Source organism: Lolium rigidum, chromosome 5, assembly GCF_022539505.1.
Source record: "Lolium rigidum isolate FL_2022 chromosome 5, APGP_CSIRO_Lrig_0.1, whole genome shotgun sequence".
In the NCBI taxonomy this organism is placed as follows: Eukaryota; Viridiplantae; Streptophyta; class Magnoliopsida; order Poales; family Poaceae; genus Lolium; species Lolium rigidum.
The window spans coordinates 106,907,069-106,914,210 of NC_061512.1; positions in this window are offsets into that span (position 1 = coordinate 106,907,069).

A 7,142-nucleotide genomic window follows, 5' to 3' on the forward strand; every position below is an offset into this window, starting at 1 on the left:
TTTTATCGTATCGATATTACTAGAAAATAATGTAGCCAGATCATGTGGTGGGAGATCATCTAGGGTTTTTAGTGTGTCTGTTGGGTTTGGGCATGTCCAACCCAACTAGGGTTATGCCCATAGTGGCGCGCCCCGGCCCAATAGGGGTTGGCCGGCCACCATCTCCCTCATATAAGGAGGTGGTGCGGCTAGGGTTTGGTAGCTTAGATTGAATCAGAATAATGTAAAACTCTAAGTTCATATTATCACCGTTCCTATGGGATCGGCGTGTGTGACGGCGTCTCGGATGTTCGTCCAGTTATCCATCAATAAAGACGTGATAATTCTTAAGTTTGTCAAGGGTGACCGTGCGTGCGAGAAGGTCCTCGAACTGTCGAGGGTTCTCGAGCTTGGCATGTCTATCCAGCTTGAGGTTCGGCGTTCTTCGTCGAGTTGCTCGCCGGATTGGCGTTCCCCATCTTCAGGTCGCGTGTATCGCTCACGTGATTGGGAGACTTATCGGATCCATTGGATCAAGGAGGTGCACTGTGAAAGATCAGGCCAACGACCCGTATCATCTTGGTATCAGAGCGCTAGGTTGATCACGGTGCAATTTGATTGTTGCTCGCTATTGTTTTTCTCGATTTGGAGTGGATACTAATGGGTAATCTGTCGCCAAACTGTTGGTGAAGATCGAGGAAGCCTTCGCTCATGCGGAGGAGGTGGCGGCAACAAGGAAGAGGAACAAATCGCGAAGAAGAGAAAAATCGCGAGAAAGGAGAAGCTAGATCCGTCGGGCGGCCGGTGCCATGACCCGGCAGGCCGGCCCTACCATCGGCCGGGCTGGCACCACGGCCGGCAGACCGGCCCACAGACCGGCTGCTTCGGTACCATGGTCGGCGTGGCCGGCTGCCAGACCGGGTGGACCGGCCAAAACCGGGCCCCAGGCCGAATGGTCTGGTCCACACGCCGGCAGCACCGGGGCCCTGGCCGGCCGAACCGGCACCCAGGCCAGCAGGACCGACGTCTAGGCCGGCAGCTGCACCTGCTGCTGCTTCTTGCTGTTGTTGTTGCTGCTTGTTCGTCGTGGATGAGAACAAAATTTTCGAGGAGGAAGGCACTAGTTTCTTAGAAGGGTGCATACTCAGGTTTCAGCTTATTTGGATCAAAGGCGGACATGAATTTGTTCTGTTTGTTTTGGATGATATGCATGGTGTCTTGTCAGCTGCACTTGGAAGGTTGCCTGTGTCTCAATCAGGTTGATAGCGTCGAAGACCAAACGGGCGCCAAGGTCAAGTCAAGCTAGTCGAGAGAGAGGATGAGGTGTGGAAGACTAGCGGGGCATGCAGATGAAGACTGGCGATGTTGTTTATCTGACGTCACCCTTTTTCCAGCAGACCCTCACGCGTTGGGGACAACGCTTCTTGAAGGGGGAGGATGATGAGGACATCCAGCCAGCTTGGTACACTAGGACAGCCCGTGATACGATGATTAAGTCTAAGGTTGTACCAGTATTCTATCGTAGTAATATTGAAAGGACGAGATATCGCCTATAGGGGGGTGAATAGGCGTTTAAAAACTCTTGCGGATTTGTCTTGTAAGAATGCGGAATTAAACTAACGTTTAGTTTACAAGCACAAACCCTAAATATGTTAATCTCAACTAAGTGTAATAATAACAACTAGAGCTAAGCAAGATAGACACAAGATATATGTAGCACAAGTGATAGCAAGATATATGTACTTCAAGCACGATGGCTATCACAAGGAAAGAGAGCTCGGGTATAGAAATAACCGAGGCACGCGGAGACGAGGATGTATTCCCGTGTTCCCTTCCTTTGCAAGAAGGTACGTCACGTTTGGAGGAGTGGAGGTCCCACGAAGGATTTCCCGCGCCACGAAGGCTCACCCTATTCTCCGAGCCACACCCATGAAGGATAATGGCCCTTTCCTTATGGTTAGCTTTTCCTCCGCTCCGGAGATGGCAAGCTCCACAACCACTTCACAAGCTCCACGAAGGAGATACCCGAGCCTCTTCACAATCTTCCTTGAAGAGATCACCGGAGCACCAACCGCCAAGCCAACTAGGAGGTCTCCCTCCAAGAGTAACAAGCTCACGGTCTCTCACTCGAACTAATCATGGTGGAGAGCTCAACACTATGCAATGATGCAAAGCAAGAACACTAGAGGTGTTCAAGTCCTTCACACTCAAATCTCACCCAAGCAACAAATTCTAGGATGAGATTGGAGAGGAAGAACAATGGGGAAAGTCAACAAAAGACTCCAAGATCTAGATCCAAAGGGTTCCCCTCACTTAGAGGAGAAATTGATTGGTGGGGATTGTAGATCTAGATCTCCTCTCTCAAATCCTCAAGCATGGGCAAGAATCATGGGAGGAATCAAGAGGGGAAGCAAGTTCTTCAAATAGCAACAATGGAGGTGAAGAGAGGGGAAGAACTAAATAGCTCCAGGTGGAAGAAGGCTATTTATAGCAAGGGAGAGAAAATAACCGTTGGGGGAAAACAGCACTGAAAATCGCGTAGAAAAATAGCCCAGCCGGCGGCCCAGCTGGCCGACCGGGGCAGGAGCCGGACAGGCCGGTCAGCAGCCCGGCCGGATCGGGCACAGGCCGGATGGGGCGACCAGGCCGGTCGGGGGCGAGCAGGCCGCGCCGGGCGAGTGGGCCGCGCGCGAGGGAGAGGCCCAGCAGGGGCAGAGCCCGATCGGGTCGGGGTAGGCGCCGAGCGGGCCAGCGGCTGTCGGACCCCGGGCCGGACCAGACCGGATGGCCCATTGGGGGTGGTCCGGCTGGCACCAGCGCCAGAGCCGGCGCAAGCCGGATGGGCCGGTTGCTGGGCCGGCCGGCCGGTCGGTTGGCAGCCCCTTCCCTTTTTCTTTTTATTCTTTTCCCTTTTTCTTTAATAACAAATGCTCCCGAACTCTGAATTGAATGACATCAATTTTGTTTGAAAGATAACAATAAATGCTATCCTATAGAAAGTGAAAACACAAGAATGTGTAGGAGGGGATTTTATCATGAATATAAAAGGTAGAACCTTATATCATGAATAAGCGGTAAAATCACTCAACCTTAAAAATGCCATAGAAGAGTCATACGAACTCGTTTTCGATGAACTTGGGCTTGTTGTAAAGCTAGCAACAAGCTCAAGAACCTCACACAGAGAAACACCAAGAAGCAATAGGGATATGCAAAGTATGCAAAGGATTGAGCTCCCTAAGATGATGCGATCAAGTTACCCAACCGAAAGCCCCTCTTAATAGTGCGGCTATCTATCTTATAATCCGGTCTCCCATCAACCACATTGAGACCGGTAAAAGGAAAACCTATCAAGGCCATACCTTTTCCTTGCGCATCCCGCTTGATCTTGATGATAACTCTTCAAGCTTTACTCAAGCCGGAGTGCCTCACTTGATCATCGTTGCTAAGTGAAGACTCACAAATGCTCCCCCATACACCATGATGGGAAAGCTCCATTGATGCACATCTTCACATGTCCATTATCACCAAATGGACAGCAAGCTTCAAGCATGTGATCCACTTGAGATGCTCATCTTGAACTTGCCCAACTCAACCTTGTATCTTCTCATACTCTATCATAATATCTTGAGGTGTATAAAGAATTCTTCACTTGGAATCAAGCTCTCAAGATGTTGATCATTCATTGCTTATCACATAAGATAGAGCATGGCTAATATTGAGTTCCACATAAGAACTCCTTCTTCATTTCTTCTTCTTGATCATATCACATATAGATCTTCAAATCGATGATCTTGATGCCAATACACAAGGTGTATCTTTATCTTCATGGCATCCATACTTGAATCCAACACATGGAATACAAGTAGTACCTGTGGAATATTCCTTCATATAAACTCAATGAAAACATTAGTCCATAGGGGTTGTCATTAATTACCAAAACCACACATATGGGCAATACACCCTTACAATCTCCCCCATTTTGGTAATTGATGACAACCACAATAAGAGGGATTATATAATAAATATTAGAGACAAGTACGCAACTTATCCGAGAATAAGTTGTATACAAGAGGTTGTATTTGATATGGTCAAGTAACACAAAGCTACTATCCCATATCAAAACCAACTCTACTCACACAACTACAACTAATGCAAGGGATGTGAGTAGAACCAATATATATAGAACAAACTCCCCCACAATGTATGCACGTGTGATGAACATGAATTCATTGCATAATTTGTCAAGATTAACCTTTGGGAAAATTTCCACTATATATATACAACCATGCAAGACATATAAATATGGAATGCATGAGAGACAAAAAATTTAAGCACAAACCAAACTTAAGTATAAAACCATTCCCTTAAACCCTCTAAACTTCTCCCCCATTGGCATCAAGTGCCAAAATGGGAGGAAAAATTTAGAAATCCAATATAATGTGAGTTCCTCCCCAAAGTGTGCACTTCTCATAATTTGAGTGGAATCAAATGCACATATCCAATGACGAATACTTGAAGGAAGACAAACTATATTGAGGATCAAATATTGCATAAAGATAACATGGTGAAGAAAGCTTCAACAAATAAAGCAAGCAATCAAAGATCCAATTGGACAAACAAAGATATAATGATAAGAGAGATATAGTGCTTTAAATAAAATAAGGAAGCTCCCCAAGGTTCGTGCATAATTTATAGTGTTTGCATTTGAATACAATATGCACAAACATGGAATCCTTACTCCCTCTATATCATTTAGAACACAACCAAGATAAAGATAATATGCTTATCAAGAATAACTTGAGTCCAACAATTATGAGATATGAGTGCATGAAGAAAGACAAATAAACCAAGCACTCATAAATCTTCTTTACCAACACCACTAAGAAACAAAAGGATAAAAGATGGTCGGCAAAGAACAAGGATATCAAGGTGATGGATTAACGCTCTTATGTATATAAGTTTCTAAAGTGGACAAAGTGATCCATAAATAAACATGCACACACAAAAGGTTAACAAAATAAATAAGACAAGATATCCAAGATGAAGTCATAAAATATACCAAAGGATGTTTGCTTAAGAAGCATATATAGCCTATGGCTCCAATTTTCACTTATGGTATATGAATGAACTTTAACCAAGTTAAATCTCAAAAACATCACAACTAACAATAAGGGAAGTAAAGCTAGTTGGAATGTTTTGAGAGAGGCAACAAGTATCACAAATAGGGATTTATTTCGCAATTTTATCAAAATTGCACATAAGAGTTCTTTGAGGAATTGATATGCAATAAATTGCTAGAGTGCATATTTGGGTAGGTGAATCATAAACATGATTTATATATATTCACAACGTATGCATCTTCTCAAATTACTCAAATGTACAATAAGAAGTTTTAATTAAAAGTTTTTTTCAATAACCACAATAATTTCAAAATAAAGAACTTCATGCCAAGATGCAACCTACAAGAGGTTGGATGCTATATGAGTATGCATGAAAAAGATACTTGTTACCGAGATAGCAATGGCATGATGTAGTAGATAAGAGTTCATCAATCATCCTAGCTTGTCTCCAATTCTCATATGGTGACAACACCTTCCTTATAGATGAGACAAGCCTCCATTGCATCTCCAATGTACCTAAAAAACATTCAAGTACATCTTGGCCCCCAAACTCATTGGGTCCAACATGGTTAGACTAACTACAATATATAGGACACACTCCATATAAATATGTGCATATTTAGATGAAATTTGAATTTCATGCACATCTTAGCCATTTAGGATTCGATGGAGTATACCCTATATAATGGATCAAAGAAAGAAAGCATGCTATAAATATAAATAAATTACATATAGGCACGCACAAAGACTTTAAAGATCCAAGAAAGATACACTTTGGACAGAACACCAAATAAATCAAGAAGGCATAAAGGTCTGACCAAACAAATTTGTTGTCCAAATTATATCAAAGAAGAAAATCACAAAAGATTTGTTCAACCAATTTCAACAAATGAACTAAGTAAAGATCATTGAGCATAAAAGATGAATAAAGCCACACATGCTCAAAGATTTATCTCATTCAAGCAAATAAAACATGTAAGAAGGAATGAGATAGCAAACTCCCAAAAGAGCAAGGTTCGAACAAATAAACCAAACCCTCTACAATTTTTACAATGGCACAATGTACCATAAAGAAAAGGTTTGTCTTCCAAAAGGAATACTTGATATGAATCAAAATAATCTATCAAAAGATTTTTCAAAGGGACAAGGAAGACACATGGGAGCAACAAAGATTTCTTGGAAATAAAGTAAGGAAATAAGAAACAATCCAAGGTGAAGATGATCCATAAATTCAACCACATACAAGGTTATCAATTGTCGAAGACAATGAGTATATTGGAAATAATTTCCGGTGGAGTATTGACAATGATAGTAAGGATCAACTTCACAATAAAAGGCATAGGATAAGTATATAGAATTAAGCACTATGCACGGATGAAGATTCTTGATAGCTTCAACTAGTCAAACAATCACGCACGACAATGATTAGAATAACTTGAAGCAAACGGTGTCCCAAATAAGATATAGAGATATGTATTTGAGGAAAAATCGCACCAATAATTTCTTACTCAAACAAGAACCCATAAGATGAGTAATAAAACCTTTTTAATAAAAATGGAGCTTGTTTGAGCTAACATGCCACCTAGGAATAAGATAATTAAGAGCATCAACTCTAAGTGGCAAAACCTCATATGTTCACATTTTCTAGGCTTGTGATATGTACAAAACATATTATTCCCCCATAATGTGATAAAGCATTTCTTCTAATCAAGAGGCAATTAAAAATCGACTAGAGATGATTAATGGACATTTAGAACTTGAATTTCTCATGAGTATGACACACCACATAGTGACTAGATAATCGTGCAATATCAATACTAAGTGGTGGTACCCATGTACACACATTTTTTAAGAAAGAGAGATGCACAAGTGATACGTCCAAAACGTATCTACTTTCCCAAACACTTTTGCTATTGTTTTGCCTCTAATTTGTGTATTTTGGATACAACTAACATGGACTAATGCTGTTTTCAGCAGAATTGCCCGGGTGTCTTATTTTTGTGCAGAAAATCAACTTTCAGGAAAATCCCCGGAAATAATTGC